This window comes from Dendrobium catenatum, unplaced genomic scaffold (genome assembly GCF_001605985.2).
Source record: "Dendrobium catenatum unplaced genomic scaffold, ASM160598v2 fragScaff_scaffold_1126, whole genome shotgun sequence".
NCBI classification, from domain to species: Eukaryota; Viridiplantae; Streptophyta; class Magnoliopsida; order Asparagales; family Orchidaceae; genus Dendrobium; species Dendrobium catenatum.
In genome coordinates, this window is record NW_021319588.1 from 273480 (window position 1) to 285819 (window position 12340).

The 12340-nt window shown below is 31.8% G+C and overlaps 1 pseudogene; it reads right to left on the bottom strand.

Moving 5' to 3' along the window:
• Window positions 1-7658: 7658 nt before the first annotated feature.
• LOC110091882 lies at window positions 7659-9479 on the bottom strand (annotated as a pseudogene).
• Between the last annotated feature and the right edge of the window lie 2861 nt (window positions 9480-12340).

Here is a 12340-nt window from a genome sequence, read left to right on the forward strand (position 1 = left end):
GAAAAACAATAAAAAAACCGTCCCAAACAAAGCCTAAATCATCACAATATAGCACAAATTATAATGCAAAACCTTTTGTAAAATCATTTAAAAATTTCAGCCAACAAACTAGCTCTGGTTATTTGTTTATTTTTATTTATTTAATTTTTTTTTGTTATGATTGATGTCTTATCTAATTTTTTTTTTATGAAGCTAATAGGGGAACTACATGGGAAAATGTAGTGGTAGTCAATCTTTTTCCCCATCAGTTATATGCTAATTATTTGCTGACATTCATGGTTGTCATTATGGGTGTAAACAAGTCGAGTTGTGCTCGAGCAATTCCTGACTTGAGCTTGAGCATAATTTATTAATTGAGTTCGAGTTCGAGCTCAATTTTTATTTTATGAGTTTGAGACGACTCATTTTTTATGAAAAAGAGAAAATAATTATAATTAAAACAATTCTTATAATAAAATGATTAAAAAAAATTATTAAAAAATGATAAACAATCACTTGATATAAGAAAGTGATATTAATCTTATAGATTTTCAATAATTTTGCAGTTAAAACTTAAAAGCCCTGAATTCTAATAAATTTTTAATTGTCCTTTATATTAATAGTTTTTTTTTTTAAATTAATTGAATTAAGGTTGTTTCAAGTTTGACTTTTTAGCTCATTGAGCTGGGCCCATAAATCATTTATCGAGTTGAGCCCGAACTAGCTCATGAGTCAGTTTGACACACTTAAATTCCTAGTTGCTACTTTTGGCCTGAATAGCATCTTGAACGCATTCACTTTCAATGGTGGCCGGGTTGCAAGAGCTAAAAGTGCTATATCTTTCTCTAAGCTCGCCTCAATTCCATTCTCATTATTCCTTATGCTAGTAGCAGTTTTACATACGTACGTGGGAATCAAAAGATCTCTGCATCTTATAAATTTCCAACCTCTGATTCACTCCTTAGCTCGCAAACTGGATGGTTAGAAGGCTGAATCTCTTTCGTTTGCTGAGAGATTTTAGCTCATTAAATTCCCCATTGGAAGACCATAGCTTATTCGTTAAGATCCCTCAACATCCTCACAGTGAGAGATTATTAAGGATTTGGTGCTTTTCCAAGAATTCTTCCATCTGGAATCATTTCAACTCTTAAGGCTTCCCCTTGTTGGAATAAACATTGCGTTCATGCAGTACAGTAAACATTTCTCAACATTTCACCTTTTCTGTTGGCAATGGGCACAAATGCACAATCTCCTCCTCTCATAGGATTTATGAATATTAAGGTTCCGTTTGGGATGACTTTTTATTGCTTTTTAAAATGAAGTTTTAGTTCAAAAATTAAAATTTTTGTACTAAAACTTCATTTTAAGAAGCAATAAAAAAATCATCCCAAGTGAAGCCTAAGTTATTTGGGAGAAATATGCTTTCTGCACTTCCTCTTCCATCTGACTTTGTGGGACATTAAGCAGATTTGCCTAAGATATTAATGTAGGAATCCAATTCCTATCTAAAATATTTTATGAAGCTTTATCACTATCAAAAGAAAAAAAAAAAGAAGGAAAAGCAAGATAAAAGAAGATGAACATTCATTATTTTCATCAAGCCTCCTACTCCCTAATTTTGGGAATATTTAGGTTTGCAATACTAAGGCTTCATTTCGGACGATTTTCTTTTTGTTTCTTAAAGTAGCTTTTTAATACAAAAATTTTAATTTTGATACTCAAAAACTGCTTTATGAAACAGTTAAAAAGCCATCCAAAAAAAAAAACCTAAATCACAAACAAATAATATTTCTTAACATTATTTAAAAAATCATATTGCACTACATGATTCTCCTCTAGCTTTTTAATTAAGAGATTTTGAGTAAACATTTGATGTAGCCTCTGCCACATTTCTTTATCTCCAAATTTCTTCAACTATCCTTATGCAATAGTCTTCGACATCCTTCACTTAAATTTCACTTATAAAATTGACAAATTTATTAAGATTATTAAAGGATGACCCTCTTTCCATGTCACTACTATGTGTAAGCCTCATCAAAGCTTGAGATCATACTAAAATTTCTCTATTTTTGAAGAACTCTTCTACTTTAACTACAGAAAAAATGAGCATTACCGGCGAACCTAATTCGTCGGAAAATGCCCAAAATTTGTCAGAAATTAGAATTTCCGGCGGATTTTCGACGAAATTTTTTTCAACGCTAAGACGCCTGTCGGAAAAATATTACCGACACAAAAAATCCGCCGGAAAATATTTCCGGCAAATTTCCGACTAAAAAACGTCGGAATATAATCCGGTGAATATAATCCGCCGGAAAAATAAGAAAATGCAAAAAAAAAAAAAAGAAAAAAAAATTCGAACGCAGCCCAACACAGCCCAACCTCCTCTCCCCCAGTAGGCCCACTCCTACAAACCCGATTGGCCTGGCCAACTCAAGCCTGTGACAAGGAGCTGACCCGCACTTGACCCGCCCACAAGCTTGCGCCAAGCATGATTCGAACCCTGTCCGCCTCCCCCATACGCGCGCTGTAAAGAGCCCTTATCACCATGCCAAGGTTAAAAAACTGCTACAAAAATTGGGTTTTTTTATTTAAAGTATAATAATAGAATATAAAAATTTAAATAATTAACATATTTAAATAATAAGCTAAATAAAATATAAACTTAATGAAATATTAAATAATTATAATAATTTATAAAAGCTTAGCTAATTTAAGTTATATTATATTTTATTTAAAATTAATTTAGATCAAAATAATTATTATATTTAATTTAACATAAAATATAATAATCATTTTTCTAAATTTTTATAATAATCATTTTTTAAATTTTAAATATACTTAATTTTTTATTTTTCTAATATTAAAATTTTAAATCAATTTTATAGTAATTATTTTCCAGGAAATTTATAATTCCGTTGGAAATCTGCCAGAAATTTCGTCGAAAAATTCTTTAAAAAATCTGTCGGAAATATCACAAAAAATCCATCTGTAAGTCGTCGGAAAATCCACCGGAAATTTGCCGGAAAATTCAACAAAAATTATGACGAATTTTTTTCAGCCGGAAAGTCCGACGGAAATCTGCGTTTTTCCTGTAGTGTTTTGATCCAACCTCCACTTTGAAAATTAGTTCATTCTCATTAGGAACCAAATTCAAACCTATCTCCTTTGGTTAAATAATTGGTCAAAAAATTAAGGCCAACATAAGAAATGCTCTCCATTTTCTCACTCCTACGGTTGAGTTTCAACCACAATTTGATATAAAATAAGTAATTGCAAGATGCTTTAGAACCTTATGCGAAAGAGACCAACCAACCATTCTCCCTTGATATAAAACTCTTTCTTCAAAGCATGAAGAATAGATGCAATTAATGGATTTATAAGAGATATTTGGTCTTACTAACCATAACATGATTAATAGATTATTAGTGAGCTCTTGGTCAAGTGTTACCTCCAAAAATTTATTGTTATTGAAGATTGCGATCCTACCAAAACTCGCATAAATAGTAGAGCTTATAGGATGTTTGTTCAGACAAGTGATGTATTTCTTATCCTCATACTAAAAGAGACATAAATTAGAATATTCTCTTAATTCAGAGTTATTATTAAGAGACCCTACATGTAAGGGTGTGGTGTGCTAGCTCTTCCAAGCATTCTTCCATCTGGAGTCACTTCAACTCTAAGGCTTCCTCTTATTGAAATAAACATTGCATTCATGCAACCAACATTAATTTCTCAATATTTCACCTTTTCTACTGGCAATGTACACAATCTCCTTTCATATAGGATTCCTGTATAAATGAGAAATCTCTTATTAAGGCTTCGTTTGGGACAACTTTTTATTGTTTCTTAAAACGGAGGTTTAGTTCAAAAATTATAATATTTTTACTAAAATTCAGCAATAAAATGAAGCCTAAATTATTGGAGAGAAGTGTTCTTTCTGCTCTTCATCTTCCATCTGACTATGTACGTGGGACATTAAGCAGCTTTGTCTAAGATATTATTGTAGGAATCTAATTCCTATCTAAAATATTTTTTGCATCTTTATCACTATCGAAAGAAAAAAAAGAAAAGTAAGATAAATTAAAGCAGAATCATTATTTTCATCAAGCCTCCTACTCCCTAATTTTTGGAAAATTTAGGTTTGCAAGACTAAATCACAAACAAATAATCTTTCTTAACACTTTAAAAAATCTTAATGCACTACATGATTCTCATCTAGCTTTTAAATTAAGAGATTTTTAGTAAACATTTGATGTAGCCTCTACCACATTTCTCTCTCTCCAAGTTTCTTGATTGAAGCTATCCTTATGCAATAGTCTTCGACATCCTTGACTTAAATTTCACTCATAAAATAGACAAATTTATTATGTGCAAGCCTCATCAAAGCTTGATATCATACTAAAATATATCTATTTTTGAACAACTCTTCTACTATTGATCCAACCTCCAGGCCACTTTGAAAATTAGTCCATTTTCATTAGGAACCAAACTCAAACTTATTTACTTTGGTTAAATAATTGGTCAACATAAGAAATGCACTCCATTTTCTCACTCCTATGGTTGAGTTCCAACCACAATTTGATATAAAATAAGTAACTGCAATGTTTTAGAACCTTATGCGAAGGAGACCAACCAACCATTCTCCCTTGATCTAAAACTCTTTCTTCAAAGCATGAAGAATAGATGTGATTGATGGATTTATAAGAGAGGTTTGGTCTTACCAACCATAACATGATTAATAGATTATTAGTGAGCTCTTGGTCAAGTGTTAGCTCCTAAAATTTATTGTTATTGAAAGATTGCGATCCTACCAAAACTCGTATAAATAGTAGAGCTTATAGGATGTTTGTTTAGACAAGTGATATATTTCTTGTCCTCATACTATAAAGAGACATAAATTAGAATCTTCTCTTAATTCAGAGCTATTATGAAGAGACCCTAAATGTAAAATGCTTGCTGTTTCTCTGAAGTCTGACATTAAAGTTGCTTGGTTGTTGGTGATGAAGTTGTTGAATATTATTTTTTGTGCATATCAATCATTAAAACAATTTCATGGCAAGTTTGTGGGCTTGCCTTGATACCATCCTTCTTTATTAGTGTCCCAAAATTATTAATTGGAAATATCCATCATTTCAAATCAATATAATTGACATAAACAACAGTACAAAATGGCAATGAAAATAGAAAAATATAAGTGAATTATATTGAGTGAAGGAAAAATTAGCAAATTTATCAAAAGATGACCCTCTTTTTAGGACACTATACTACTATGAGCAATCCCCTTCAAAGTCTGAGATCTAACTATAATATCTGTAACTTCAAGCAACTCCTATAATTTTGATCCAACCTCTTTGAAAATTATCCCATTCTCATTAGGAATGAAACTTAAAACTATCTTTCAAACATTTGGTATATAAATTTAGTTAAATAATTGGTCAACAAATTAAGGCAAACAAAGGAAATGCATTATATTTCTCACTTTTATAGTTGAGTTCCAACCACAATGTGATATTAAACAAACAATTTCAGAATGCTTTAAAACCTTATGTTCATGAGACCAATCAACTCTTCTCCCTCGATTTACAAATCTTTCTTCGAAGCCTAAAGGATTAGTGCAATTAATTGATGCATTAGAGAGGTCTGGTCTTACAAACCATAGGTTTAATGGATTATCAGTGAGCTCTAGGCCAAGTGTTGGTACCTAGAATTCCTTATTATTAAAGATTGCGGTGCTACCAAAAGCCACATAAATAATAGATCTTGCAGGATGTTTGTTGAGATAAACAATGCATTTCTTGTCCTCACACCATAAGTGACATAAATTAGAATCTCCTCTTGATTCAATGATATTATGAAGCGACCCTACAGATAAAATGTATGTCGTTTCTCTGAAGACTAGTTATTCAAACATCTAAAAGTTATTGCAAATTACTATTTTAGCATTAAAGTTGCTTGGATGTTCGTGATGAAGTAGTTGAATGTTTTTGTTGTGTGCCTATCAATCATTAAAACAATTAAATGGCAAGTAGGTTATGTCCAAGAAGACGTCTTTGGGCTTAGCTGGATACCTTCCTTCTTATTAGTGTCCCTAAATTATTGATTGGAAATGTCCATCATTTCAAATAATGCAAACTGGCATAAACCAAAATACATATTGGCACTGAAATTAGAAAAAGAAAAGTGAAATATATTAAGTGAAGGAACAATTTGACTCATATAAAAATTAATAAATTTTATCAAGAGCACTAAACAGTCATTGTTGAATTGGGACAAGAGATCCAACTATAATTCATTTATGTAAAAGTTAAAATATAATTGATTAATTTGTAAAAGAGGCATAGAAATCTGGCCATGATCTTAATCAGGAGGAGTAATTAATTATAGGTGCTTGCACTTATAGGAAACCACAAATCAGATCATAAAGTCCTTACGAGATGAGGGCAAAATCTCTGAGTAGTGTCTTATCTACAACCCTAATCTGCCTTCTGAAAATTTACCCCATAACTTAATCTGTCAAAACTCCTCGAAAGTACGGGAGGAAGGGGCACAAATATTTGGAGCCCACACCAGATTAAAAGTCTATATATATGGCATGGTTGAAAATATTTTCACCATGCACTCTTATGCTAGGATTGTTGTCTTGACATCATAGTGATGTTGAGTCCTATTAATATTTGAAGGAAATGATGATTTCCATAAATTTATGGAAATAAACAAAGCATTAATGAATCTTTTGTTCCCTCCTATAAAACTTGCGAGGTTTATATTACTATTGTATATTGAAAGTGGGAATCCTGACTCATTATGTTGCTTACGTTATATTGTACGTATACGACCCAGGTTATTTCTGTGATATGCAACTATAATATTATTTTGAAGTTGGTAAACTACTGTAGCTTGCTATTTAAATTTTGGCACTAAATACAACTATTGGTGCTCCTCTATGTTTCTTCGCATGTTGCTTCTCTCTGTTTCTTTGTCACGCTATCTTTAAGGGATTATATCATGCTTTCTTGGAAAAATTCCACAAGGCTTCATTTTTGCTAAAAAAAAAGGCTCTCAATGATTGATTTCAATCATTACCTGCAAGAAGAACTATAAATGAATAACTAACAATAATAAATCATAATAACAAACTAGCTCACTACAACTTCATAGAAGCATTCTAATATTTGCATGTCTTATCAAATAGTCTAATGACTTAGAAGAAAGTAATAACTAATCATTCTATATATGCAAACTATTATGAAATACAAGCATTTTAAAATAAGAGATTTGGAGTAGTGATTTAATGAAAATGTGAGAGATAAAAGAAAATAATGTGATGATAGTATACATCATTATTCAAAACACATAAAAAAGATGATCATAAGAAAATAATGATATTTTGTCACAAAAAGAGTATCTAAATGAAGTGATATGTTATATATTATGAATTAATCCACTTAATAATTACGTATGAGAAATTTATAACATAACATTATTAGATACATAAGAAACTAACACCAACAATTCACTCCAAATTTTCATCCTTTCTTTCGCTATCCAAGCATTCAAGTTATTCATTTTACACTAGTCTTCAATCTCCTTGGCTTAAATTTCACTTATAAAATATGCAAACTTATTGAGATTATTAAAGGATGACCCTCCTTCCATCACACTTATATTAGAAAAATTCTTCAAAGCTTGAAATCTTGCGAGAATACTCTATCCTTTAGCAGCTCTTCCACTTTTGATCGAACCTCCTCTTTAGAAATTAGCCCATTTTCATCAGGAACCAAACTCAAACCTACCTTCCAAACCTTTGTAATATAGTTTTGGTTAAACAATTATTCAGCAAAGTAAGGCCAACAAAGAAAAGGTACTCCATTTCTCACACCTTCTAGGGTTTAGTTCCAACCACAATGTGATATGAAGCAAGCAATTGCAGGATGTTTAAGAACCTTTTGTTGTGAAGACCAACCAATCATTCTCCCTCGATCTGCAACTCTTTCTTCAAAGCCTGAGGGATAGGTGCAAGTAATGGATTTATTAGTCATGTCTGGCCTTACCACCCATAAGAATGGTTGACCGATAAGCTCTAAGCCAAGTGTTAGCTCTTGGAATTGCTTGTTATTGAAGATTGTTATGCTATTAAAAGCCACATAAATGACAGAATTTGTAGGAAGTTTGTTGAGCCAAGCAATGCATTGCTTATCCTCTGACCATAAGTGACATAAATTAGAATATCCTCTTGATTCAAAGCTATTATGAAGTGGCCCTATAGGTAAAATGTATGGCATTTCCTTGAAAACAGGCTTTTCAAGCATCTCAAAGCTATTGCAGATTATCATCTCTGCATCAGAAGTTGCTCGATTAATGAGTATGTAGTAGTTGAACATTATCTTGTATGTATATGCTTCATGCAAGAGACACCAAGGGAGGATGCTTGTGTCCAAGGGAATCATCTTCGGGTTCACCTAGATAACTTCCTTCTGCATTGGTTCTCCTAAAAGTTTTATTCCAAAAATATATTCATGAATTCAAATTAATTTAAATTGATACAAATCAAGTTATTTTGTTGTACTAAAATTAGAAAAACAAATTTGCATGAAATCGAGTGAGGAAAGTTGGACCATATTAAAAGAAATTAATTTTCTAGAGATCCAAATAATCTTTTTTGAATAAGAGCAATAGATTCTTAATATAAAATATTTATATTTTTATTATATAATATGTACTGAAAATGGCCCTAAAATGCATATTTATTACATGATAAAATTAAAGTATCTTGTATTGTGGATCAAATGACTTCCAATTTTTCTTTGTTTTTTTTTTTCACTTCTCTACTGCAATGAATCAACAGTTTTATCCAAAATTAGAAAACAATGACATGGAGAATTCATTCTTCTTCTTTTTTTTATTTTATTTCGATAATAGAGAATTTGTTCAGGAACCTAAAGTTTTTTAAATGTCATCAAATATATGGTTTATTTGTATGACTTATATGCTATATCTAAAAGAGTCAACCCTAAATATCTAACCATTTTCGTCGATGACTTTATCTTGAATAAGCTTGGGGATGCTATGCACTGCGACAAGGAATCCAGCTGCAGAAGAACAAAAGGCAACAGACCGAAGACCCTTGTTCTTGGCAATTTTGAGAGCCCAAGCCATGAAGAAATCTGCAATAAAACAGGAGAACTCAACAGCATTATTTCTCATAAACTCTTCAAAAAATTTTGGCATCACTGTGGTCAGGGAGGTTGTCAGCCTCGCAAAGTTGTTGTGATCCTCTTCTGGTTCGAGGCCATCGATCGGGGATCGTCACAAAATGAATTCCATCGATAAATTTAGCTTCATCAAGCACAGAGCCAGCAAAAATACGCTCATGATTGGACTCTGTGTTGATAAAAGTTATTTGGAAGCCACGTTCGATGAGGAAGTAAGAGAGCTCCATGAGAGGAATGACATGGCCCTGTGCAAGGAAAAGGGAGTATGAGTGCATGAGGGGAGCTCATGGCTGCTGCTGAGGAACAAGTGAAACCTTAAGTTCAAGCTTATTGAAATACCAATGGAAGAAAGGTATAATTATAGGCCTTATATATGTTGTACTGGCCTCATTGAATGATTTTTTTTTCTCTCTCGCTCCTTTTTTAAAGGCAATGAACTGTTTCTCCGTACGAAGAAAGTAATTATATATATTAGGCCGTCAGTAAAAGTTGGCAATGCATGTGCAGTTCACGTAGTTTGTCTCTTTTTTTTTATGAAATGCAATTTTTGTATTAAAAGAAAGAAAGAACATCCTAATACAAATTAGAACAAAAATAAAAGTTAAGGATTCCTTGATCTAACAGGGAAAGGAGCCTTATTGAAAGCATATTTGTTAAAATAAACTTATCATAATTTAAATGAGACCCACTATTTCCCATTTTAAAATCCTTAGGGTGGAGGGGATATCAAATATAAAATAACCCGTAAGGTTGGTTAACATCCCAGAGTTCCCAATCAGTTAAAAAATAAGACCTAGTACCGATCCCATAAGCAATTAGAAAAAAATTTAGAAAACAAATATAAGTCTAAAAGAAAGCAAAAGAAACTAAATAAAAATTCTAGAAAGTAAATACAAGTATTCATCAACATCTGAAAAACACCTTAGAAAACTTCCAGTAGGTTTCTCAGATGCAACTTCCAAATTCCGAGGCCGTAATCCAAAGCTAGTAATCTGAGATACTCTTTGATCAGGAGCTCCATCATCAAGTATCTTATAAGAAATTTCATACTGTTGTTTTCAATGTAAGAACAAAGGGGAAGAACCCCTCATAAATTTCTTTGAACTGAGATCTGCCATCCTTCTTCTAGGTAAGTCTTCCACCGGTCCCAATGATTGTAATCCTTTGGACAGTTTATATTTAGACCCGAAAGAATAACCCTCCTTAATAGTTGTCGTTTTCCCCTTCACTAACACAGCCTTTTTAAATATCAAATTTAGAAGGAAGAGTAACAAATTCTGGTACAACAGCAGGAAAAGTTGCACTTAATCCTCCCATTCTGTCTAAAAGAGCTTCCATTCCATCATTTTTCACGGTATTAACTGAAGGATAAGCTTATTTTGGTTCAGCAGTAGATTCTGACTCAGCAAAAGAAACGGCATCCTCTTCTCCTTCCAGAATTCGTGCCACTTTGAATTCAATTTTGGAATTTTGAACAGATTCAGGAAATTGGATTGCTTGATCAGCAATCAAACCATCAGAATTATCCCGGCGATTTACTACTGAAGACCAATCAATCGGAGCTTTATCCATAATTTGAACATTCTGAAAATCTGCATCCTCAATTAAACTTTTATCAGTCTGTCAACAACTTCAACATTCTAAAAATCTACATCCTCAATGGTAGTTTGTTTCTTGGCATGACTTTTAATATATAATAATTTATTAATTCATTAAAATTTTTTCATTCTAAATTATTTATTAGAAAAATAATAAAATATATTAACATTTAAACATTTAATTAAAAAAAATTGATGATCTCTCCTCTTCAATCCAACAAGTTTTAAAAAAAAAAATTCTCTCTCCTGCTTTATCTCTCTCTTTGCCTCTCAGAAGAACAACAAAAATAGAATAAAAGTTCTCTCTCCTCTAGCCGGTTGAAAAGTTGTTTTTTAAAACATTATTTACTTAATTTAATTTATAACATTAATTACATTAATAGTTTGTCCCATTGAATGTCGATTTATCTCTCTTTCTTTTTCTTAAGAAAATGAAATGTTTCGTATGAATAAATCAATATACATATCTCTTATTGGTCTATGTGTATGAATTTGACTTAAATGATCTAAATATAAAAAAAAAACTAATATAATATATGCGGTCACTAAAGGTCGGCATCTGGACTTTTCTATGGACTTATTAGCTAGCCATATGGGAACTTTTATTACGTCCTCTGATCGGACATAGCTCTACGTTTGGTCAGAGGATTGTTACTCGGTTTTTGCTCAGTATTTGGTCGGTATTGCTAGGTATTGTTTTGTAATAACGAGGAATACCGCTCTGTGAAGATCAATACCGAGTAATACCGAGCAATACCGAGTAATCCCAAAAAATACCGAGTTTTTTTCTAGAAAAACACGGTATTTTTTGGGATTACTCGGTATTAATCAATATTTTGTCTTTATATAATGGTATTTCTCGTTATTGTTGGTATTGCTCGGTATTTCTCGTTTTGTGCATGCGATCTTAGTGCCGGCCGAACGTAGCTCTACGTACGTTCACCGGACCAAATAAAAGTTTGCCATATGGGCCCCTTAATCATGATTTTCTTTTTAATTTATAGTTTAAGGTTTAAACTTCAATTCACGCCTAATAGAAAACGCTAAATTTTGTTGGGGTCGGTTTTAGATAAATTAGGAATGGAGTTTATTTAGGGTGATTGCAATTTATGAAAAAGGAAATACTAAAATTATTATGAGATTTTTTTTTTTGAAATTATTGTAATTAATTAACTATTAAAATATTTTTTAAAATAAAATAGATAATAGTATTTTAGCAGTAACAAATTAAAATAAAAAAAAATGTAAGAAAGAAAAGACGGCCGTACGTAAAAATAGCATGTACGAAGTTATTAAAAACACACTGGCCTCAACCATCTTATTGTTTTTTCAGTACGTACGAATGAACATATTAATAATGAGTACAGAAATTGTCGTCACACAACTCTCCTGGGCCTATTGGTTAAGAGCTAAGGCTTCCAACTAAAAGGTCTAAGATTCGAGTCTCTGTGTATGTGTTGTGGGTGTGAGTTTGCCTTTCTAGCAAATTTTGTTGCACAAATAAATTTCTTATCACAGAAATATCAGAAAACCAACAATAAAAGTTAATAT